This window comes from Styela clava, chromosome 9 (assembly GCF_964204865.1).
Source record: "Styela clava chromosome 9, kaStyClav1.hap1.2, whole genome shotgun sequence".
Lineage (NCBI taxonomy): Eukaryota > Metazoa > Chordata > Ascidiacea > Stolidobranchia > Styelidae > Styela > Styela clava.
In genome coordinates, this window is record NC_135258.1 from 21,342,399 (window position 1) to 21,369,394 (window position 26,996).

General features: G+C 36.3%; 1 long non-coding RNA gene and 3 pseudogenes across 1 annotated transcript; 1 reads left to right on the forward strand and 3 right to left on the reverse strand.

Moving 5' to 3' along the window:
* Positions 1 to 1,303: 1,303 nt before the first annotated feature.
* On the forward strand, positions 1,304 to 2,119 carry LOC144427158 (uncharacterized). Its single transcript, XR_013477781.1, has 2 exons — positions 1,304 to 1,486; positions 1,876 to 2,119. It is a non-coding gene; the product is annotated as an uncharacterized LOC144427158 (long non-coding RNA).
* Positions 2,120 to 6,785: 4,666 nt separating this feature from the next.
* LOC144427415 (putative exonuclease GOR pseudogene) lies at positions 6,786 to 7,715 on the reverse strand (annotated as a pseudogene).
* Positions 7,716 to 9,737: 2,022 nt separating this feature from the next.
* On the reverse strand, positions 9,738 to 12,813 carry LOC144427308 (putative exonuclease GOR pseudogene; annotated as a pseudogene).
* A 9,973-nt stretch (positions 12,814 to 22,786) lies between these two features.
* Positions 22,787 to 24,875, reverse strand: LOC144427316 (putative exonuclease GOR pseudogene; annotated as a pseudogene).
* Positions 24,876 to 26,996: the final 2,121 nt, after the last annotated feature.

Genomic DNA, 26,996 nt, shown 5'->3' on the forward strand with positions numbered 1-26,996 from the left:
AATACCACTCCTCAAATTTGCCGTGAGGTAATTTTCGCGGAATTCAAGGGATCGGTTTAATGAGTTTCGTGCCCAAGCCAAGCGGCCTAGATACTGGATAGTATTTAGTAGGTATACTGGTCTGGATAGTACCTAGTGGGTGTTAAATAAAATGCTAATACTTTAGAGAATGGCATCGAAAGGCTGTTGTTACGTTGCGATTCGCGTTGCCAAGCGCGGGACGGTGGATGGGAACCTCTGCTATAGTTTATTAACCGGACCGCATTATTTTGCATTTACTCGTTGGTTGATCCAGAATTTATTGACATATTACTACCCTATGTTCAATCTAATCTATATAAATTTGTTTTTGCGTGATATATCATTACGCATCAATCGAATATCTAAATCTGGGAGCAAGTACGTAGACAATTGACTCCCACGTCGAGATTAGGTAATCACATCCACTCACCAACGTTATAAATATTTCACAGTTGAACAGTGGAATAAAGCTATAAAAAAACAGACAGCGGTTTGTTCATTATACCCATTGTTTATTAAACCCGACCGCATCATTCTACATCAGCTCATTGGTTGATCCTTTTATCAGAATATATTGGCATATTACTATTTATGTTTAATCTAATCCATATAAACGCAATATTCGAATATCTAAGTTTGAACGGAAGTACGTAGACAATTGACTCGTGAACTAAGTTGCGAAATGTAATAACAAACGCATTATGCAAGTATTGTATAATAGTTTTTATTGGTCATTTTTAATTTTGAAATGGTGTGGGAGCTTTGGAACAAGAAGCATGAAAACAAGAAGGTTTTCAAAACACGTTTTCAACATACGTAGTTCGTTGCTTGCGAGTGGCTTACTGGTTTTGGAAATGAAAATGGAAATTTAAATATATTTTTTGTTTTTTTTGTCTATAGAAAGTAAACAAAATTAATATCATGGCGGAATCTGGTACAAGTTATATGTGTAACAAACATGGAATCCTTGAAATATTCTTGATTATTTTCGGAATGATCAGCTTATCACTTGTTGCTTCATCTGGTTTAAAATACCGCTTTTGCAGCTCTCCTGATTTCGTGGATATTATCGTTCGGTATTTACCACATCATGATGTGCGTGGGTTATATTGAAAATTGTCTCATGGTATGGCTATGTTTTTTGTTATTGGCCAGATGCAAAGCATTAGTTATTTTATAGAGGGATTTGAAAAAGAACAATTTTAGAGCAGCGTGACGAACAAATTATTAGAATTCTACTAGTTGGATTCATCTAAACCAATTTTTTTTTCAGGAAATTGATTTCTGTTGTTCATTTATACTTTTTACGTTCTGCATGTCTCTAGTATGTTGCTTTCTGTCTATAATTGTACGGAAAGCACAAATTGCAGCAAAAGATCCGCAGCAATTGTGTTCGGATTCATAACGGCCATGTTGTACTTTGCAGAAATATGTATGCATAAAGATCATTCTCCGAAGCCTAAACGTAAGAATCAATTTAATTCAAATGCAATTTTTTTGTATTGATCTCATAATTTAAAATTGTGCATAACACATTTAATTATATTTATATTCACGTCACTAAAAAGTGCTATTGTACACAGATATGGCAACAGGTGCCATTTCCGTCCTCGGAATTGTTACGTTTTCTCTTCTGGCTATTGCAGGCTATCAATGCGATTCATCCTGAGCCTGTACGTCGGGTCGAACTTTTGACTTGGTGGCTTATATTATTTGTTGGAGTGTTTCTGAAATTTTTATAATTCTGCAAATTTACTTCACTCATGATGATGATGAGAACGAAGACCTTAATGCTGCAGATTATCATTGGTCGAGCTTCGCCTATATCTTTTGTCTAATCCTCCATTGTTTCAGCTTGTTACCTCCAGGGTGACACTACGAGTTGGATTGGGTCGAGAAGAGTAACTGCGGATGTTTTCGGATTCATTACTACCACAGCTTATATAATACACGCAGCTTTACAGAAACGAAGTAACGAACATGTTCGAGGCTAAATGGGCATGGCAAAGCAACGTTCCACAAATTTGAAATGACAATGGCCAAACTGTTGTTTGTTCAGTACACACAAATGATTTAAAATGCATTTTCATACATATAATTCTTCCATGCGCCAGAATCATTCAATGGTGTTATTGTCGGCACTCACAGGAGAAATGAAACAGCCAAGGCTGGCTGTCCTTGATTCAATTGGATTGTACTATAGCAGGGGTGGGCACACCGCGGCTCGCCAGACTTTATGTGCGGTTCTTCTCGCTAACATAAATTATTATCCAAATTTTAACTAAGAAAAAAACTTTAATGTGAATTTTTTAAATTTAGTAAAAGTCGTAAAAAAGTTTTCATCAATGATTGAGACAAATTATGTTTTAGTATGAAAATCGCTGTAGCGTTGAATTTAAGTCAGTCAAGTCAGCAAATCTTTCGTCACAATGGTCAATGTTTATTGATGCGTCGGCGGTATTGCAGCTTGATTGCGGTTAGTTAGTCTGAGTTACTCTGCGATATGTCCTCAATTAAGAAAGGAAAGTACGAAGATGAAAACAGAGTTGTCAAGTCAGAATGGGAAGAAGAATACGCATTTACCAGTCAGGAGAATAAACTTTTGTGGTTAATCTGCCATAAGCTACTAAGTCAGAATAATTAGAATGAAGTCAGCAATGTTAAACGGCACCATGAAACGAATCATGAAAACTTCTTACGAGACTACCCTCGTAAATCAGCAATAAGGAAACACAAATTAAATGAGCTCAAATTGTGCATATATTTGAGCATAGCTGCCTTGTTTATCTATTTATTGTTATTAGACTCTTGTGTGAATTTCTTTTCTGTTCATGGTATTTTGATAATATTGATAAATTCACAAATTCTGCGGCTCTTTTAAAGTTCTGACTTGCAGCATGAGGCTCTTATACTAAAAAATTGTGCCCACCCCTGTACTATAGGCTCGTGAGGTATACTTTGTGACATTTCTTACTCAAACGTCTCTCTGATATCTCGGATAAACATTCCTGTTAAACTCTTATGACTTCGGTGCAGGTACTAACTTGGCAATAAATGTACGCGATAAAAGTGAAAGTCAACCCAAGAATTTTTACTTGCATTTTTAAAATTATGATTTCGGCAACGTGTGCTGCAGCCAGAACGCGACGTTTTGTTGTTGTTTCACGGCGTTGCATGGGGTATTTCCATAAAAAACAATACATAAAAAATTGATTTTAAACAAGCCATTGGTTTAAAACAGGATGTTTTTCTTAAAATTGATAAAAAACAAAACCCTACTTCGGAGCGCCTCACATTATTGTAAAATATGCGCGGCCGCACGGAAAATACGTGACGTTATTACGCTTTGGTTTTGCACTTCCCTTCCCACTTTACGCCATTATTATTATCAGAGGTATTCTCACTTTTGCATAACCTTATTCATACTTGTTACATTTTTATATGTTTCTCCCATGCGCCGGAATCATTCAATGGTGTTATTGTCGGCACTCGCAAGAGAAATGAAACAGTCAAACAAACTGTATTACATCACATCAAATAATTATGAAAAAAAAATCGGTTTAAAATTGTTATAAACAATTCTCACCGCTGTACGTATTTTTCACGTTATGAATTTCGTGCAAGGCCCGAGCATAATTTGATGGCAGAGATCATAGCATTTACTATGTCGAAACGCTTATTCGACTTTTCAGACCGTATAGAAACCATCCGGAAAAGATGACCGTTTGTGTGTTCAAGATATGAAATAATCGTCAATTCCACCACGCTTTCGTGAAGTAGTGCAATTTACCAAATTTAATGAAGGATTTATTATTAAGTTTCATTTCGTTAGTGTTTGGGCTACCACGCGTTTCGCCAGATTTTTAACGAATTGTCGAATACCGGGTATTTTTAATATACATTCAACAGGCATTCAGAACGATGAACATTTAATGTTGGTGAGATATTTACGCCTGTCCTCTTTTCATTACAAAGACCAATTCTCACGCAACGGCGAACGTCCAAGTTTGACTTTATATTCCTGGCAGAACTAAGCGTTCACATCGGCGACATATGTGACAGCTATTAAGGGGTGAATTAAGGATTTTATTTCGATTCTTATCTTTCCCGCCGGCTCTGATCTTTCTCGTCACCGTCTGTAAATTGACCGTTCCAGTGTTATTCTAATTATCATTTCTGACGTCGGAATGTGGATATTTATGAGATAGTAGGCCTCCTCATGAGTTTACTTTTCCATCGTACCTGTTTTATTTTCGTATTAAATGAAATAGTGAATAAAAACCCTGTAAAGTCATGGCGTGAATCCTGAATGTTATTTAGAGTTTAAATGATGATTTAATAAATTGGAAATAATGGCAATTGTACGTGCAAAATAATAATTCCTTGGTAAAATTTAAGTATATTTTTTTTTTGTCTATAGAAAGTAAATAAAATTAATATTATGGCGGAATCTGGTACAAGTTATATGTGTAACAAACATGGAATCCTTGAAATATTCTTGATTATTTTCGGAATGATCAGCTTATTACTTGTTGATTCATTTGGTTTAAAATACCGCTTTTTGCGGCTCTCTTGATTTCGTGGATATTATCGTTCGGTATTTACCACATCATTATGTGCGTTGCTTATATTGAAAATTGTCTCATGGTATGGCTATGTTTTTTGTTATTAGCCAGATGCAATGCATTAGTTATTCTATAGAGCAGAGTTTCCCAAACTTTTTGGTCCGGGACCCCTATTTGAGAATCTTAATTTTGACGGACCTCCGTGCTATGCCGTATCAATTTCTGTGCCTAACCAACGAGGAAAGATAATGTTCCATTTGCAACACGACAACACAAACGACATTAATGTGATGAATTAGACTTTTGCTTTTCACTGCACCATTTTTCGATTCTCGGAGCAATTTGTGACAAGCAAACCTATAGATCGGACGGCAAGTCTCGACCTGTATTCTGTCATCATATTGATAAGAGGTGAAAATGCTGCCTCTCGCATGTAGGTCGTTGCAAAAGAAAATATTTCAATCTTCTTTTCCGACAGCAATGGATATTCGTCCGCAACGCTCAACCAAATATATGCAATTGCTCTTTGATTGAAATCAATCATTAAATATCGTTCAGACTTTTTCATATCGTCGCGGACCCTCTGTGCAGTTGTCACGGACCCCCGGGGGTCCGCGGACCCCAGTTTGGGAAACCCTGCTATAGAGGGATTTGAAAAAGAACAGTTTTAGAGCAACGAGACAAACAAATTATTAGATTTCTACTAGTTGGATTCATCAAAACCGAATTTTTTTTTCAGGAAATTGATTTCTGTTGTTCGTTTATACTTTTTACGTTCTGCATGTCTGCATGTCTGCTAGTACGTCGGGTCGAACTTTTGACTTGGCTTATATTATTTGTTGGAGTGTTTCTAAAATTCTTATAATTCTGCAAATTTACTTCAATTATAATGATGATGAGAACGAAACCCCTAATGCTGCAGAATATCACTGGTCATTTGTCTAATTGCCTTTATTGTTTTAGCTTGTTACCTCCAGGGTGACACTACGAGTTGGAGTGGGTCAGGAAGTGTAACTGCGGATGTTTTCGGATTCATTACTACCACAGCTTATATAGTACACGCAGCTTTACAGAAACGAGGTAACGAACATATTCGAGGCAAAATGGGCATGGCAAAGCAGCGTTTCACAAATTTGAAATGACAGTGGCCAAACTGTTGTTTGTTTACAGTACACATAAATGATTTAAAATGCTGTATAATTTATAAGTATCTTATAATATCGTTTCTAATAATATTTTATAATAAAAGTTTAATATGGTAAATATTTTTATTTGGAAAATAGTATTCTAAAAGCTAGGAATTGATGGACCAACTAAGAAGGCGGATAAAAAAGTCAGTAGACGCCAGTAGTTTTTGATAATTTTGTGCCACTTTGTCGAGTAGCTCTATTATTAACGTAAAAACTGCCGTTACACAGTTGGTGATTTAAAACGGCATCATTAGAAAAAAATATCTAATGCAGATGTCTATATAAATGCTTAGATACTAATAGTCTGTTGCAGTTTCGCAATGTTTTGTTGTATTCTTTTCATATAAAACATTAGAAATTATTAGTGATCTCATCAGAAATCATCACCGTTGACACATGCATATGAGTTTACGGTCAAAGTGCTTCCGCGCCCACCTATTCACTCAGGATGAAATAAATTGGGTCCGTAATGCCGGACCGTGAAAACATAGGCATTTAGAAGTAGTTGCTTTTTGGGTATTAATGGCTGCACAGAGCATTGTTCGTAGAGCCGTTGTGGAAAGTCATAATGAAAATTGAAGAATGTATGATGTTCGTAGCGTTTTTGAACACAAAATAATGCATTTCTAGTAATATTGAGACTAAAGTAGATATGTTGCCACAGAAGAAGGTTTTGAGTTAGAGAGACTGAAACGAATAGCCAAACGATGCCACGCCCCAGAAATCTTTGTTACACAGAGAAAATAATATACTTTGTTATTAGTCGGAATATATTTGTCAATTAAATTTTATTCTTATATAGCCTATACATTTCAGAAGCAGAAAATATGCTGAGAAATCACTCAAGAGGAATATATATATATGTTATATTTTATTTTTTTAAGATCCTCAGATTTTACGAGTTATAGAAAAATTAGCAACGTGAAGTCACTTTTGAATTCTGACATTAGATTGGCGGATGACAAGACGTTGATACGTTCATCCTGAACATTTGCGATCTTCTTATTCTTCATTTCACATGTCGTAAAATAATATCCATACATGCCACTGCACCCTCTTTGCTGTTGTGAGTACCGCTCTGAATGTGGCGCCCAAGTCGATTCATGGCCAAGGTTCGCAATGCTCTCTTGTGTGGGAGTCCTCTCGGGTGTGGAAATACTATAGCTGTATCTACGATAGTATCGTGAATCAGTCTCAAGGCAATAAGGTTGCATTCAACAGCGTGTCCAATCAAGATTGTATCTGACGAAAACTTCTCTAAGCAAAAATTTTGAACGTCTTTCAATGTCGTTGTTGTACCATCAATATCTGATTTTGTGATTCCACTGAATTCTGTATTGTAATCAATAATTTGGCTTTCTGGTTTCACAAATTCGTTGTAAATTACTATACCATTATGATCAACAACCGTGAATTTGGTAAGTTCTCTCCCTTTGACAGTGTACGACATTTCTCCATCAATTGAATATATGCCAGGACTTCCATCATCAGGAATCGTTTTTTTGATGGTTGCGATATAGTTGGAAGGATCTCTCAAGTTATCATTGTGTACATGGTTATCAGCAGTACGACAACCTCTTGAACCCCTTCGTCTGCCACAGCAATCATGTGGCTTTCCCTGATACGAACGCCGCTTGTGATAAACGCATTTCTTGTCGGAGGTGTTTTCTATTGATTCAGTCAGCAGAAAAGATTTTTCGCACCTTACGCATGTCTTGTTGTCTGAATCGTTGAAAGGTTGAACTGACGAAAGATTGCTAAATTTAGCCTTCTCAGGGTGTTGTTCATCTGGTCTTGGATATCCGTAGCGGTCCAAGTCTACTGGCCGAGCGCGATGTAATAATATTTTGTTGTATAACACTTTAGCGTTCACCTTGCTGGAGATGTCTTTCTGGTCAAGTACGCGTCGCCGTTTACTGGGTATTTCTTCTTCTGACATTTTGCGAATTTCTGAATTAAGCACGAAACTAGGTAGCAACTACTGGGACTTATTCTATACGTCTTTATTATTTGCCGCTCTTCACTGAACATATACGGTAAACTGAAACACTTGAATATATACAAACATCGGAAAGTAATATACAATATTGCATAAACATCGCGTATATATATATAAAGACCAATATGTATAGTACAAATACCCGACTTTGTTCATCTTTCAATAATTTGTATTGTACTGTTCGGGTGTTTATTGTTCTCGATTGATTACTTTGTCATGGTGACGGGACGAATAGAATTAAAGAAACTGTGGTTAAGATTGACCTGCTTGCTTGTTTATATAAAATTGAGTCAGAGAGCGGGACGGGTTGCCTTTCTCATTGTCTGGTTAGGCTAGAATATCTTTTGAATCTGTATGTCGATATGATAAAATAATATTTACATGACACAATATTCAGGAGAAAAATAATCTGGCTTTTTGTATATTGTTCTTTAGTAAAACCTATTTACTTATTGAATCTTTCGGAAACTGTTGCAATGCGATGCTTTTAGACATTGCACATGAATTAGTTAGGTCTTCCGTGTCCAGGTTCTTCCAGATTAACATTATGATGCAATTAAAAAAATTGAATGTCAAGTATATTTGCACAACAAAAGTGCATGTTTATAGTCTATTGCTGAACTGTTGCCGTACATCATTTTTGGATTCAAAAAATGGAAGATAGAGCGAAAATCCTAATTGCAGATTAGAAGCTGGGAAAACAGTTTGGACTTGATTTTTGTAGCAGATTCTTTCAAACTATCAATTTAATTAATTGTCATCATTCCAGATATCGAGTGTATTTAGTTTATAACCATATTTAAATATGGCCAATACGAAGACGGTACAAATATATCACACAGTAAATAAATTAACTTATTAGTAACTTATCAATGTCAACAACAAGTTCTTGTGCTTCTTGAATAGATACGGTCCCTTTATTGGAAGGATCTGCAATTACAATGGAATTGCGAGGTTGTGCAAGACTACTCCTAAATGATGGTTGATTTACTGGAATCCTCGAATCGCACAAACCACGCCTTTTAACGTTTTACTTACATACGATTCTTTCTTGAGAGTAAACTGCACATCATTGAGTGTGACACGGGCTGTGTTAGAATTTTCAGATGAAGAAGTCGATATATGCGACCGTGCCTCTGATTCATGAGATGGCGCTAATGGACGAAAAGTTGGAGTGTAGCGAAGTTCTGATTTGGGATGCGGAATTTCAGATAAACTACTGGGCTTCTGAACGTTTGGAATTGTTTTATACTTCTACATTTATTAAAACTAAAACGTTTATTCCAGGAAATTGACTCCTGCTGTTCTTTTGTACTTTACGCTCTGCATACCTGATAGTATGTTGCTTTCTGTCTATCATTGTACGGAAGGCCGAAATTGCAGCGATTCATAACCGCCACGCTGTACTTTTGCAGAAATCTACACGCATAGAGAACATTCTTCCAGCCCTAAATGTAAGAATCATTTCAATACAATCCAATTTTTTTTATATTGATCTCATAATCTAGAATTGTGCATAACTCATTTAATCATATAGGTATATATATTCAGGCCACTAAAAAGTTATATATATTGTATACAGATACGGCAACAGGTGCTGTTTTCTTCCTCAGAACTGTTACGTTTTCTCTTTTGGCTCTTGAAGGCTATCAATGCGAATCATCCCAAGCATGTTCATCGGGTCGAACTTTTGCCGTGATGGCTTATTTATATTATTTGTTGGAGTGTTTCGACAATTTTTATATTTCTGCAAATTTACTTCAATTATAATGATGATGAGAACGAAGACCTTAATGCTGCAGAATATCACTGGCCGAGCTTCACCTACATCTTTTGTCTAGTTGCCTCTATTGTTTTAGCTTGTTACCTACAGAATGACACAACGAGTTTTATTGAGTCGAGAAGAGTAACTGCGGACGCCCCAGAAATCTTCGTTACACAGAGAAAATAACATACTTTGTTATTAGTCGGAATATATTTCACAATTAAATTTTATTCATATAAAGCCTAACATTTGAAAAGCAGAAAATATGCTGAGAAATCACTAAACAGGAATATATATATATGTTATATTTTATTTTTTTAAGATCTTTAGATTTTACGAGAAAAATTAGCAACGTGAAGTCACTTTTGAATTCTGACATGAGATTGGCGGATGACAAGACGTTGATACGTTCATCCTGAACATTTGCGATCTCCTTATTCTTCATTTCACATGTCGTAAAATAATATCCATACATGCCACTGCACCCTCTTTGCTGTTGTGAGTACCGCTCTGAATGTGGCGTCCAAGACGATTCATTGCTAAGGTTCGCAATGCTCTCTTGTGTGGGAGTCCTCTCGGGTGTGGAAATACGATAGCTGTATCAACGATAGTTTCATGAATCAGTCTCAAGGCAATAAGGATGCATTCAACAGCGTGTCCAATCAAGATTGTATCTGACGAAAACTTCTCTAAGCAGAAATTTTGAACATCTTTCAATGTCGTTGTTGTACCATCAATATCTGATTTTGTGATTCCACTGAATTCTGTATTGTAATCAATAATTTGGCTTCCTGGTTTCACAAATTCGTTGTAAATTACTTCACCATTATGATCAACAACCGTGAATTTGGTAAGTTCTCTCCCTTTGACAGTGTACGACATTTCTCCATCAATTGAATATATGCCAGAACTTCCATCATCAGGAATCGTTTTTTTGATGGTCACGATATAGTTGGAAGGATCTCTCAAGTTATCATTGTGTACATGGTCATCAGCAGTACCACAACCTATTGAACCCCTCCGTCTGCCACAGCAATCATGTGGCTTTCCCTGATACGAACGCCGCTTGTGATAAACGCATTTCTTGTCGGGGGTGTTTTCTATTGATACAGTCAGTAGGAAAGATTTTTGGCACCTCACGCATGTCTTGTTGTCTGAATCGTTGAACTGATGAAAGTTTGCTGAATTTAGCCCGTTCAGGGTGTTGTTCATCTGGTCTTGGATATCCGTAGCGGTCCAAGTCTACTGGTCGAGCGCAATGTAATAATATTTTGTTGTATAACACTTTAGCGTGCATCTTGTTGGAGATGTCTTTCTCGTCAAGTACGCGTCGCCGTTCACTGGGTATTTCTACTCCGGACATTTTGCAAAATTCTGAATTGAGCACGAAACTATAGGCAGCAACTACTGGGACTTATTCTAATCGTCTTTATTATTTCCTTCACTTCATTGAACATAAGCGATAAACTGAAAAACTTGAATATATACAAACATCAAAACGTAATATACATTATCGTACAAACATCGCGTATACATAAAGCCCAATATATGTGGTACAAATACCCGACTTTGTTCATCTTTTAATTATAAGTATTGTACTCAGGGCTGGGCATTTCCGAATACCTGATGATTTCAGAATCGAATCGAATATTTTTTTCGAATTGAATTTCGAATACCTGGGAGTCAATTAGAAATGTGTAACTGTAATTGGTCCTGTAAACACACGAATTACTAAAAACATAGAATACATCACTCAGACAGATTGAACGTTCCCACAAAATAACAAAACACCATTTTATCAATAAATCACTACAGAAGTCATATGTCAGAATTGCGTTGAAAAATATGGCTCCAATGAAAAATATTGTCAAATTCACCTCAACCATTTGCGAAAAGGAAAAAAAAGATGGCGGCGATTCGAAATTTTGCTCTGACCCGATTCGAATAATTTACCATTCGATTCGAATATTCGATTTGAAATGCCCAGTCCTAATTGTACTGTGCGCATGTTTTGTTTTCGATTGAACACGATGTCACGGTGACAGGTTGAATAGAATTAAAGAAGGCAGTTAAAGAAGGCAGTTAAGATAGACTCGCTCACTTATTACGCGATCTTCGTGTAAATACATTTCAGTATTGCTCTCTTGCTTTATGTTCAAACAACTACGAATATTTCTTTTTCCTGTTAAATCTCCACAGCGTTTCTTTGAGGTTACGCAAACAAATACCGACTCCTGATATGCCAATGTATTATAGGTAAGCTTACCATACCGGGACAGTCGTCCTGGTTTTAGCATGTTTTCACGCTGTTCCGGTGATGGACTTAAATGTCCCGGTTTTGCAGTATAGCAGACATAAATAATTTTTCCATTTGAATCTATAACAGAAATTTTTGTTTTAACGGAGGCAGCCACTGATTTGCGTCATACTTCACTAACTAGTTAAGATAGCGAGAAAAATTGTTATGTCATAGTTGTGATATTTTAATACGATTTACAGTTCATTTTTAATGCCCGTTATCTACCCACAATAATATGGAAAACGTCCAAACTATTACTAAGCCCCTGGAATCGAACCAAAGTTGGCCATGCGATTCAACACTCAACTGTTCTGTCGTTGTATCATGAAAATGCCGCAAACAAAGTGCAAGTTTTATAATGAGTTGAACGATTTCAATATTCGAAGCGAAGACCAATAGAAGATATTTTAATAGGATTTACAGCTCATTTTGATGTCCGTAATCTACCCACAAAGGTATGAAAAACATCGAAACTATCACTAAGCCCCTGGAATCGAATCAAAGTTGGCTTGTCCAATCGCCTTGAACATAAAATTGAGTAATTGATCTCCATTTGTTAAAAATTATCTAATAAGAATGTATATATATACTAAGAGTTATTATCAGCAAAGCAGTACTATAGTCAGAACTTAATTATCTCACTATGACAGTTGCAATTGTTTTCGAATATTTATATGTACATGAGTTAGGAATCGATCTACATTCTTATTGCCTTTTTGGTAAAGTTTTGCTAATTCTTTGTTTGTAGTGCACGCTACTTTTTTACCAAGATTTCATATAATATATTATTGAAATATGGTTTCAAAATACAATAATTTCTGCTCATACATATCTCATTAACGAAACTAATAGAATTTAAACCAGCATTCCTATAGTTTATTAACCCGACCGCATTATTCTGCATCTACATCAGCTTATTGGCTGCTCCTTTATCAGCAGAATTTATTGGCATATTACTATTTATGTCCAATGGAATCCTTATAAATTTGTTTTTGCGTGATATATCATTACGCATCAATCGAATATCTAAATCTGGGAGGAAGTACGTAGACAATTGACTCCCACGTCGAGATTAGGACAGACAGTGGTTTGTTCATTATACCTATTGTTTAGTAAACCCGACCGCATCATTCTACATCAGCTCATTGGTTGATCCTTTATCAAAATATATTGGCCTATTTATTTATGTTCAGTCTAATCCATATCAATTTGCGTGGTATGTGATCACGCATCAATCGAATATCTAAGTTTGAAAGGAAGTACGTAGACAATTGACTCGTGAGCTAAGTTGCGAAATGTAATAACAAACGCATTATGCAAGTACTGTATAATAGTTTTTATTGGTCATTTTTAATTTTGAAATAGTGTGGAAGCTTTGGAACAAGAAGCATGAAAACAAGAAGGTTTTCAAAACACGTTTTCAACATACGTAGTTCGTTGCTTGCAAGTGGCTTACTGGTTTTGGAAATGAAAAGGGGAATTTAAAGATATTTTTTGTTTTTTTTGTCTATAGAAAGTGAACAAAATCAAGACCATGGCGGAATCTGGTACAAGTTATATGTGTACCAAACATGGAATCCTTGAAATATTCTTGATTATTTTCGGAATGATCAGCTTATCACTTGTTGCTTCATCTGGTTTAAAATACCGCTTTTTGCAGCTCTCCTGATTTCGTGGATATTATCGTTCGGTGATTACCACATCATGATGTGCGTTGGTTATATTGAAAATTGTCTCATGGTATGGCTATGTTTTTTGTTATTGGCCAGATGCAAAGCATAAGTTATTTTATAGAGGGATTTGAAAAAGAACAATTTTAGAGCAACGTGACAAACAAATTATTAGAATTCTACTAGTTGGATTCATCTAAACCAATTTTTTTTTTCAGGAAATTGATTTCTGTTGTTCATTTATACTTTTTACGTTCTGCATGTCTGCTAGTATGTTGCTTTCTGTCTATAATTGTACGGAAGGCACAAATTGCAGCAAAAGATCCGCAGCAATTGTGTTCGGATTCATAACCGCCATGTTGTACTTTGCAGAAATATGCATGCAAAGGGATCATTCTCCGAAGCCTAAACGTAAGAATCATTTCAATTCAAATGCAATCTTTTTGTATTGATCTCATAATTTAGAATTGTGCATAACACATTTAATTATATTTATATTCACGTCACTAAAAAGTTCTATTGTACACAGATATGGCAACAGGTGCCATTTCCGTCCTCGGAATTGTTACGTTTTCTCTTCTGGCTATTGCAGGCTATCAATGCGATTCATCCTGAGCCTGTACGTCGGGTCGAACTTTTGACTTGGTGGCTTATATTATTTGTTGGAGTGTTTCTGAAATTTTTATAATTCTGCAAATTTACTTCACTTATAATGATGATGAGAACGAAGACCTTAATGCTGCAGATTATCATTGGTCGAGCTTCGCCTATATCTTTTGTCTAATCCTCCATTGTTTTAGCTTGTTACCTCCAGGGTGACACTACGAGTTGGATTGGGTCGAGAAGAGTAACTGCGGATGTTTTCGGATTCATTACTACCACAGCTTATATAATACACGCAGCTTTACAGAAACGAAGTAACGAACATGTTAGAGGCTAAATGGGCATGGCAAAGCAACGTTCCACAAATTTGAAATGACAGTGGCCAAACTGTTGTTTTTTCAGTACACACAAATGATTTAAAATGCATTTTTATACATATAATTCTTCCATGCGCCAGAATCATTCAATGGTGTTATTGTCGGCACTCACAAGAGAAATGAAACAGCCAAACAAACTCTATTACATTACATCAAATGATTACGAAAAAAAATCGGTTCAAAATTGTTATAAAAAATGTCAATAGATAAAGTCAAAATTTATATAATTCATCATAACAGATAAGTTGTGACGGGATTGTATCAGAGGGGTATTACAATTAGCATAACCATAAGCGAGGGTCTAGTTGCCACCGATCTAGGTATATTCTTCCATCTTCATTATCGTAACGCACTTGTTTTGCCGAAGGCTGGCTGTCCTTGATTCAATTGGATTGTACTATAGCAGGGGTGGGCACACCGCGGCTCGCCAGACTTTATGTGCGGTTCTTCTCGCTAACATGAATTATTATCCAAATTTTAACTAAGAAAAAAACTTTAATGTGAATTTTTTAAATTTATTAAAAGTCGTAAAGAAGTTTTCATCAATGATTGAGACAAATTATGTTTTAGTATGAAAATCGCTGTAGCGTTGAATTATGAATTTAAGTCAGTCAAGTCAGCAAATCTTTCGTCACAATGGTCAATGTTTATTGATGCGTCGGTGGTATTGCAGCTTGATTGCGGTTAGTTAGTCTGAGTTACTCTGCGATATGTCCTCAATTAAGAAAGGAAAGTACGAAGATGAAAACAGAGTTCTCAAGTCAGAATGGGAAGAAGAATACGCATTTACCAGTCAGGAGAATAAACTTTTGTGGATAATCTGCCATAAGCTACTAAGTCAGAATAATTAGAATGAAGTCAGCAATGTTAAACGGCACCATGAAACGAATCATGAAAACTTCTTACGAGACTACCCTCGTAAATCAGCAATAAGGAAACACAAATTAAATGAGCTCAAATTGTGCATATATTTGAGCATAGCTGCCTTGTTTATATATTTATTGTTATTAGACTCTTGTGTGAATTTCTTTTCTGTTCATGGTATTTTGATAATATTGATAAATTCACAAATTCTGCGGCTCTTTTAAAGTTCTGACTTGCAGCATGAGGCTCTTATACTAAAAAATTGTGCCCACCCCTGTACTATAGGCTCGTGAGGTATACTTTGTGACATTTCTTACTCAAACGTCTCTCTGATATCTCGGATAAACATTTCTGTTAAACTCTTATGACTTTGGTGCAGGTACTAAATTGGCAATGAATGTACGCGATAAAAGTGAAAGTCAACCCAAGAATTTTTACTTGCATTTTTTAAAATTATGATTTCGGCAACGTGTGCAGCAGCCAGAACGCGCCGTTTTGTTGTTGTTTCACGGCGTTGCATGGGGTATTTCCATAAAAAACAATACATAAAAAATTGATTTTAAACAAGCCATTGGTTTAAAACAGGATGTTTTCCTTAAAATTGATAAAAAACAAAACCCTACTTCGGAGCGCCTCACATTATTGTAAAATATGCGCGGCCGCACGGAAAATACGTGACGTTATTACGCTTTGGTTTTGCACTTCCCTTCCCACTTTACGCCATTATTATTATCAGAGGTATTCTCACTTTTGCATAACCTTATTCATACTTGTTACATTTTTATATGTTTCTCCCATGCGCCAGAATCATTCAATGGTGTTATTGTCGGCACTCGCAAGAGAAATGAAACAGTCAAACAAACTGTATTACATCACATCAAATAATTATGAAAAAAAAATCGGTTTAAAATTGTTATAAACAATTTTCACCGCTGTACGTATTTTTCACGTTATGAATTTCGTGCAAGGCCCGAGCATAATTTGATGGCAAAGATCATAGCATTTACTATGTCGAAACGCTTATTCGACTTTTCAGACCGTAGAAACCATCCGGAAAAGATGACCGTTTGTGTGTTCAAGATATAAAATAATCGTCAATTCCACCACGCTTTCGTGAAGTAGTGCAATTTACTAAATTTGATGAAGGATTTATTATTAAGTTTCATTTCGTTAGTGTTTGGGCTACCACGCGTTTCGCCAGATTTTCAACGAATTGTGGAATACCGGTTATTTTTAATATACATTCAACAGGCATTCAGAACGCTGAACATTTAATGTTGGTGAGATATTTACGCCTGTCCTCTTTTCATTACAAAGACCAATTCTCACGCAACGGCGAACGTCGATGTTTAACTTTATATTCCTGGCAGAACTATTCGTTCACATCGGCGACATATGTGACAGCTATTAAGGGGTGAATTCAGGATTTCATTTCGATTTTTATCTTTCCCGCCGGCTTTGATCTTTCTCGTCACCGTCTGTAAATTGACCGTTCCAGTGTTATTCTAATTATCATTTCTGACGTCGGAAGTCGGATATTTATGAGATAGTAGGCCTCCTCATGAGTTTACTTTTCCATCGTATATGTTTTATTTTGGTTAAATGAAATAGTGAATAAAAACCCTGTAAAGTCATTGCGTGAATCCTGAATGTTATTTTGAGTTTAATAGATGATTTAATAAATCAAAAATAATGGCAATTGTACGTGCCAAATAATAATTCCTTGGTAAAATTTGGTAAATATTTTGGACAATAATTCGTTACCTAATTTGACATTTCTAATTTTACGAGACGCTGTTGGTGCGCTTTATGCAAAACTAAGAATTGAAACAATACCCAAATACCACTCCTCAAATTTGCCGTGAGGTAATTTTCGCGGAATTCAAGGGATCGGTTTAATGAGTTTCGTGCCCAAGCCAAGCGGCCTAGATACTAGATAGTATTTAGTAGGTATACTGGTCTGGATAGTACCTAGTGGGTGTTAAATAAAATGCTAATACTTTAGAGAATGACATCGAAAGGCTGTTGTTACGTTGCGATTCGCGTTGCCAAGCGCGGGGCGGTGGATGGGAACCTCTGCTATAGTTTATTAACCCGACCGCATTATTTTGCATTTACTCGTTGGTTGATCCAGAATTTATTGACATATTACTACCCTATGTTCAATCTAATCTATATAAATTTGTTTTTGCGTGATATATCATTACGCATCAATCGAATATCTAAATCTGGGAGGAAGTACGTAGACAATTGACTCCCACGTCGAGATTAGGTAATCACATCCACTCACCAACGTTATGAATATTTCACAGTGGAACAGTGGACTAAAGCTATAAAAAAAAACAGACAGCGGTTTGTTCATTATACCCATTGTTTATCAAACCCGACCGCATCATTCTACATCAGCTCATTGGTTGATCCTTTTATCAGAATATATTGGCATATTACTATTTATGTTCAATCTAATCCATATAAACGCAATAATCGAATATCTAGGTTTGAACGGAAGTGCGTAGACAATTGACTCGTGAACTAAGTTGCGAAATGAAATAACAAACGCATTATGCAAGTAATGCATAATAGTTTTTATCGGCCACTTTTAATTTTGAAATAGTGTGGGAGCTTTGGAACAAGAAGCGTGAAAACAAGAAGGTTTTCAAAATGCGTTTTCAACATAATTTATGTCGTTTGTTGCTTTCAAGTGGCTTACTGGTTTTGGAAATGAAAATGGAAATTTAAATATATTTTTTGTTTTTTTTTGTCTATAGAAAGTAAACAAAATTAATATTATGGCGGAATCTGGTACAAGTTATATGTGTAACAAACATGGAATCCTTGGAATATTCTTGATTATTTTCGGAATGATCAGCTTATCACTTGTTGATTCATTTGGTTTAAAATACCGCTTTTTGCAGCTCTCCTGATTTCGTGGATATTATCGTTCGGTATTTACCACATCATGATGTGCGTAGGTTATATTGAAAATTGTCTCATGGTATGGCTATGTTTTTTGTTATTGGCCAGATGCAAAGCATTAGTTATTTTATAGAGGGATTTGAAAAAGAACAATTTTAGAGCAACGTGACAAACAAATTATTAGAATTCTACTAGTTGGATTCATCTAAACCAATTTTTTTTCCAGGAAATTGATTTCTGTTGTTCATTTATACTTTTTACGTTCTGCATGTCTCTAGTATGTTGCTTTCTGTCTATAATTGTACGGAAAGCACAAATTGCAGCAAAAGATCCGCAGCAATTGTGTTCGGATTCATAACGGCCATGTTGTACTTTGCAGAAATATGTATGCATAAAGATCATTCTCCGAAGCCTAAACGTAAGAATCATTTCAATTCAAATGCAATTTTTTTGTATTGATCTCATAATTTAAAATTGTGCATAACACATTTAATTATATTTATATTCACGTCACTAAAAAGTTCTATTGTACACGGATATGGCAACAGGTGCCATTTCCGTCCTCGGAATTGTTACGTTTTCTCTTCTGGCTATTGTAGGCTATCAATGCGATTCATCCTGAGCCTGTACGTCGGGTCGACCTTTTGACTTGGTGGCTTATATTATTTGTTGGAGTGTTTCTAAAATTTTTATAATCCTGCAAATTTACTTCAATTACAATGATGATGAGAATGAAGACTTTAATGCTGCAGATTATCATTGGTCCAGCTTCGCCTACATCTTTGGTCTAATCCTCCATTGTTTTAGCTTGTTACCTCCAGGGTGACGTTACGAGTTGGATTGGGTCGAGAAGAGTAACTGCGGATGTTTTCGGATTCATTACTACCACAGCTTATATGATACACGCAGCTTTACAGAAACAAAGTAACGAACATGTTCGAGGCTAAATGGGCATGACAAAGCAACGTTCTACAACTTTGAATTGACAGTGGCCAAACTGTTGTTTGTTCAGTACACATAAATGATTTAAAATGCATTTTTTATATTTCTCCTATGCGCCAGAATCATTCAATGGTGTTATTGTCGGCAATCACAAGAAAAATGAAACAGCCAAACAAACTGTATTACATTACATCAAATGATTATGAAAAAAAAATCGGTTCAAAATTGTTATAAATAATGTCAATAGATAAAGTCAAAATTTATATTATTCGTCATAACAGATAAGTTGTGACGGGATTGTATCAGAGAGGTATTACAATTAGCATAACCATAAGCGAGGGTCTAGTTGCCACCGATCTAAGTATATTCTTTCATCTTCATTATCGTAACGCACTTGTTTTGCCAAAGGCTGGCTGTCCTTGATTCAATTGGATTGTACTATAGGCTCGTGAGGTATACTTTGTGACATTTCTTACTCAAACGTCTCTCTGATATCTCGGATAAACATTTCTGTTAAACTCTTATGACTTCGGTGCAGGTACTAACTTGGCAATAAATGTACGCGATAAAAGTGAAAGTCAACCCAATAATTTTTACTTGCATTTTTAAAATTATGATTTCGGCAACGTGTGCAGCAGCCAGAACGCGACGTTTTGTTGTTGTTTCACGGCGTTGCATGGGGTATTTCCATAAAAAACAATACATAAAAAATAGATTTTAAACAAGCCATTGGTTCAAAACAGGATGTTTTCCTTAAAATTGATAAAAAACAAAACCCTACTTCGGAGCGCCTCACATTATTGTAAAATATGCGCGGCCGCACGGAAAATACGTGACGTTATTACGCTTTGGTTTTGCACTTCCCTTCCCACTTTACGCCATTATTATTATCAGAGGTATTCTCACTTTTGCATAACCTTATTCATACTTGTTACATTTTTATATGTTTCTCCCATGCGCCAGAATCATTCAATGGTGTTATTGTCGGCAATCGCAAGAGAAATGAAACAGTCAAACAAACTGTATTACATCACATCAAATAATTATGAAAAAAAAAATCGGTTTAAAATTGTTATAAACAATTCTCACCGCTGTACGTATTTTTCACGTTATGAATTTCGTGCAAGGCCCGAGCATAATTTGATGGCTAAGATCATAGCATTTACTATGTCGAAACGCTTATTCGACTTTTCAGACCGTATAGAAACCATCCGGAAAAGATGACCGTTTGTGTGTTCAAGATATGAAATAATCGTCAATTCCACCACGCTTTCGTGAAGTAGTGCAATTTACCAAATTTAATGAAGGATTTATTATTAAGTTTCATTTCGTTAGTGTTTGGGCTACCACGCGTTTCGTCAGATTTTTAACGAATTGTCGAATACCGGGTATTTTTAATATACATTCAACAGGCATTCAGAACGATGAACATTTAATGTTGGTGAGATATTTACGCCTGTCCTCTTTTCATTACAAAGACCAATTCTCACGCAACGGCGAACGTCCAAGTTTGACTTTATATTCCTGGCAGAACTAAGCGTTCACATCGGCGACATATGTGACAGCTATTAAGGGGTGAATTCAGGATTTTATTTCGATTTTTATCTTTCCCGCCGGCTTTGATCTTTCTCGTCACCGTCTGTAAATTGACCGTTCCAGTGTTATTCTAATTATCATTTCTGACGTCGGAATGTGGATATTTATGAGATAGTAGGCCTCCTCATGAGTTTACTTTTCCATCGTACCTGTTTTATTTTCGTATTAAATGAAATAGTGAATAAAAACCCTGTAAAGTCATGGCGTGAATCCTGAATGTTATTTAGAGTTTAAATGATGATTTAATAAATTGGAAATAATGGCAATTGTACGTGCAAAATAATAATTCCTTGGTAAAATTTAAATATATTTTTTGTTTTTTTGGCTATAGAAAGTAAACAAAATTAATATCATGGCGAAATCTGGTACAAGTTATATGTGTACCAAACATGAAATCCTTGAAATATTCTTGATTATTTTCGGAATGATCAGCTTATCACTTGTTGCTTCATCTGGTTTAAAATACCGCTTTTTGCGGCTCTCCTGATTTCGTGGATATTATCGTTCGGTATTTACCACATCATTATGTGCGTTGGTTATATTGAAAATTGTCTCATGGTATGGCTATGTTTTTTTTTTGTTATTAGCCAGATGCAATGCATTAGTTATTCTATAGAGCAGAGTTTCCCAAACTTTTTGGTCCGGGACCCCTATTTGAGAATCTTAATTTTGACGGACCTCCGTGCTATGCCGTATCAATTTCTGTGCCTAACCAACGAGGAAAGATAATGTTTCATTTGCAACACGACAACACAAACGACATTAATGTGATGAATTAGACTTTTGCTTTTCACTGCAGCATTTTTCGATTCTCGAAGCAATTTGTGACAAGCAAACCTATAGATCGGACGGCAAGTCTCGACCTGTATTCTGTCATCATATTGATAAGAGGTGAAAATGCTGCCTCTCGCATGTAGGTCGTTGCAAAAGAAAATATTTCAATCTTCTTTTCCGACAGCAATGGATATTCGTCCGCAACGCTCAACCAAATATATGCAATTGCTCTTTGATTGAAATCAATCATTAAATATCGTTCAGACTTTTTCATATCGTCGCGGACCCTCTGTGCAGTTGTCACGGACCCCCGGGGGTCCGCGGACCCCAGTTTGGGAAACCCTGCTATAGAGGGATTTGAAAAAGAACAGTTTTAGAGCAACGAGACAAACAAATTATTAGATTTCTACTAGTTGGATTCATCAAAACCGAATTTTTTTTTCAGGAAATTGATTTCTGTTGTTCGTTTATACTTTTTACGTTCTGCATGTCTGCATGTCTGCTAGTACGTCGGGTCGAACTTTTGACTTGGTGGCTTATATTATTTGTTGGAGTGTTTCTAAAATTCTTATAATTCTGCAAATTTACTTCAATTATAATGATGATGAGAACGAAACCCCTAATGCTGCAGAATATCACTGGTCATTTGTCTAATTGCCTCTATTGTTTTAGCTTGTTACCTCCAGGGTGACACTACGAGTTGGAGTGGGTCAGGAAGTGTAACTGCGGATCTTTTCGGATTCATTACTACCACAGCTTATATAGTACACGCAGCTTTACAGAAACGAGGTAACGAACATATTCGAGGCAAAATGGGCATGGCAAAGCAGCGTTTCACAAATTTGAAATGACAGTGGCCAAACTGTTGTTTGTTTACAGTACACATAAATGATTTAAAATGCTGTATAATTTATAAGTATCTTATAATATATATCGTTTCTAATAATATTTTATAATAAAAGTTAAATATGGTAAATATTTTTATTTGGAAAATAGTATTCTAAAAGCTAGGAATTGATGGACCAACTAAGAAGGCGGATAAAGAAGTCAGTAGACGCCAGTAGTTTTTGATAATTTTGTGCCACTTTGTCGAGTAGTTCTATTATTAACGTAACAACTGCCGTTACACAGTTGGTGATTTAAAACGGCATCATTAGAAAAAAATATTTAATGCAGATGTCTATATAAATGCTTAGATACTAATAGTCTGTTGCAGTTTCGCAATGTTTTGTTGTATTCTTTTCATATAAAACATTAGAAATTATTAGTGATCTCATCAGAAATCATCACCGTTGACACATGCATATGAGTTTACGGTCAAAGTGCTTCCGCGCCCACCTATTCACTCAGGATGAAATAAATTGGGTCCGTAATGCCGGACCGTGAAAACATAGGCATTTAGAAGTAGTTGCTTTTTGGGTATTAATGGCTGCACAGAGCATTGTTCGTAGAGCCGTTGTGGAAAGTCATAATAAAAATTGAAAAATGTATGATGTTCGTAGCGTTTTTGAACACAAAATAATGTTTTTCTAGTAATATTGAGACTGAAGTAGATATGTTGCCACATAAGAAGGTTTCGAGTTGGAGAGTCGACTGAAACGAATAGCCAAACGATGCTTCTCGCCGCAGAAATCTTATTTACGCAAAGAAAATAATATAGTTTGTTATTAGTCGGAATGAATTTCTCAATTAAATTTTATTAATACATATATATACATAATATTTGAAAAGCAGAGAATATGCTGAGGAATCACTAAACAAGTATATATATATGTTATAATATTTTATTAGTCATTTTTTTAGGTTCCTCATATTTTACGAATTATAGAAAGATTAATAACGTGAAGCAAGCTTTGAATTCTGGCATGGGATCGGCGGATGACAACATGCCGATAAGTTCACCCTGAACATTTGCGATCTCCTTATTTTTCATTTTACAAGACGTAAAATAATATCCATGCATGCGACTGCATCCTCCTTGCTATTGTGAGTACCGCTCTGAATGTTGCGTCCAAGACGATTCATGGCTAAGGTTCGCAATGCTCTCTTGTGTGGGAGTCCTCGCGGATGTGTAAATACGATAGCTGTATCTACGATAGTTTCATGAATCAGCCTCAAGGAAATAAGGTCGGATTCAACAGCGTGTCCAATCAAGATTGTATCTGACGAAAACTTGTCTAAGCAGAAGTTTTGGACGTCTTTCAATGTCGTTGTTGTACCATCAATATATGATTTTGTGATTCCGCTGAATTCTGTATTGTAATCAATAATTTGGCTTTCTGGTTTCACAAATTCGTTGTAAATTACTTCACCATTATGATCAACAACTGTGAATTTGGTAAGTTCTCTCCCTTTGACAGTGTACGACATTTCTCCATCAAGTGAATACATGCCAGGACTTTCATCATCAGGAACCGTTTTTTTGAGGGTCGAGATGTAGTTTGAAGGGTCTCTCAAGTTATCATTGTGGACATGGTTATCAGCAGTACGACAACCTCTTGAACCCCTTCGCCTGCCGCAACAATCGTGTGGCTTTCCCTGATACGACCTCCGCTTGTGATAAAAGCATTTCCTGTCAGAGGTATTTCCTATTGCTTCAGTCAATAAAAATGATTTTTCGCATCTTACGCATGTCTTGTTGTCTGAATCGTTAAACGGTTGAACTGATGAAAGATTGCTAAATTTAGCCGTCCTATGGTGTTGTTCATCTGGTCTTGGATATCCATAGCGATCTAAGTCTACTGGCTGAGCCCGATGTAATAATATTTTTTTATATAGCTCTTTAGCGTTCACCTTGCTGGAAATGTCAACGCGTCGCCGTTTACTGGGTATTTCTTCGTCTGACATTTTGCAATATTCTGAATTAAGCACAAAACGAGGCAGCTACTACTCGTCTTTAATATATGTTGCACTTTACTTAATACATACGATGACCTGAAACACTTGAACACATAAAAACATTGCTATCATAAAGTAATATGCAACATTGTACAAACATCGCGCCCCTAAAGCCCAATATATCTTGTAATAATACCCCACCGCGTTCATCGTTCAAAGATTTGTATTGTACTGTTTGCGTGTTTATTGTTCTCGATTGAATTCGTTGTCACGGTGACGGGACGAATGGAATTAACGAACCTGGGGCCCCATTCGCCAAACTTCGTAAACATCCGCGTTTACGAGCACGTAACCTCGTCTCTCTAAATTGCAACAGCGAAATTTCGTTAAGTGTGATTCACGAAAGACCTCGTAAACACTTTACGCACGGTCACGCAAGTTCTCTCGAAATCTTACGCACGGTCGTCGTTGAACCATAGTTTACTGAATATAGTTTGCCCACGGACGGTTCGCTACGCATGACTGATGCGTTACTACGTCATCAGTTTGCTATATTTTGAAGCTTACAGAAGGGGATTTTCGTATGATCTTATTTGCGTATTTGGAATGGTTTTGTTGGTTGGAATAAATGAAAAGATATACTGAGTCATTAGGATAAAGTAGGGGGTCGTGGCATCTGCAAGTCATCTCTGCGTCGGTACCATAAGTTATCAAAGTGGATTAGGGGCAGAGTAGTTCTGCTTTTCTGTGATTGTATTTATTGGATAGTAATTAAAGGTTCATACCAGGATTATAGCACAAAAGTTAGAATTCAATTACTCTTAGGCAGAGATGAATGGTATAGCATACCGAAACCTGAGGATTCGAATCCCTCGAACTCGGTTTCCGCCTTTTCGGCGCTGTGCGTCAATTTTTGTATTTCGAATTTATAATTTATTAAATCAGGGACGAGCGTTATCCTCTCGCAACGAAATCTGTCTCGCGTGATTATACTTGTGTTTTCTCGTAAAGAGCCCGAACGCGTTTGCGGCAGACATCAAACACCGTAATCCCGGCTTGAATATTCAAAACGCGAAGACAGCGTTATTGCCCCGTTTTATTATTGGTGCCGACTGCCATCATACAGAGGATTTTTCAATTGCAACAATCTTCATTTTCGAAATAGTGAAACATTCTTTATTTTAAATTAAATGACTTTTCAAATTCCCCCGGAAAATGATGAGTACCCGACGTTAGGTAATAAAACATTATTTGCGATTGATTTAGATCAAATTTTATATTTCACGACACCTGGTTTCCGAAAATACGAAGTTATAGCGCAAAACAAAGTGTATGTTACATTTTTAACGCGAAGACAGCGTTATTGCCCCGTTTTATTATTGGTGCCGACTGCCATCATACAGAGGATTTTTCAATTGCAACAATCTTCATTTTTGGAATAGTGAAACATTCTTTATTTTAAATTAAATGACTTTTCAAATTCTCCCGGAAAATGATGAGTACCCGACGTTAGATAATAAAACATTATTTCACGACACCCGGTTTCCGAAAATACGAAGTTATAGCGCAAAACAAAGTGTATGTTACATTTTTTTGCGCTCCCAATAAAATACATTTATCTTGGATTTCGAGTCACTGATAAATCCGTTCCTATCACCCAAGCGCGACATACGCCTGGTCGAATGTCGGGCGGTATTTTAATCCACGATAAATTAAAAAAGTTGCCACACGTGGTATGTAATTTGTCTCAAGATGTTATTTTATGAGTTTTGCTAGCAGAAGCAATTGATTTCTGTCAAAGGCACAGGACATTCAAACAATATTCAGTCCGATAACCCACATCCCCATTAGACATCGGCTACAGCCAGATAGCTGAGGACTACATGCGCCACAATATCGCGTTGAGAGAGAGAATATCATGACATATCAAGCGTAACGAGAGAACTGTGTAACATAAATAAACAGAGACAACTATATCAAGTTAACTATGGTTGAACAGAATACCTGTATGATCACTCAACCGTATCACTCACCCGCCGCTGGCATGCCCGGAGCGGACAAGGCTATCTTGCGACGGTCCGTAGGGTTTCCATGTTTGCGGCCTGTGTTTTAAAATTCGGGTCATATAGCAGTAATCTATGGATGAATGAAATGAATGCTGGAGTACATATTGTGAACTACTTCTGTAACAGACAATAAAATAGATGATATGTAATCCCATGTCCCCGGTACCGGTACTAATTGCTGCATTGAGTTAGTCTGTGTGTAGGCTCAGGCCTATACCTGTAGCTGTACTCCAGTGAATAGAGTTGACTACTCTACAGGTATTAGACTACAGTCACCCTTACCCAAGTTAGGCATTTAGAGATTGCAATTACATGCAAACACCACAGCATGACTATTTCAACTCGAATCTATGCTAAGAACAGGCCGAACTACCATTCTAACATACCATTCTAGCGACCCATACCCGATCTTCATCCTCTCACACCGGGACATGGACGAGCCATAAACTAACTGACTATATTGTACACATCGTCGTTGTGTCGTATCTCCTCGTCTTGTGTATTTTACTAA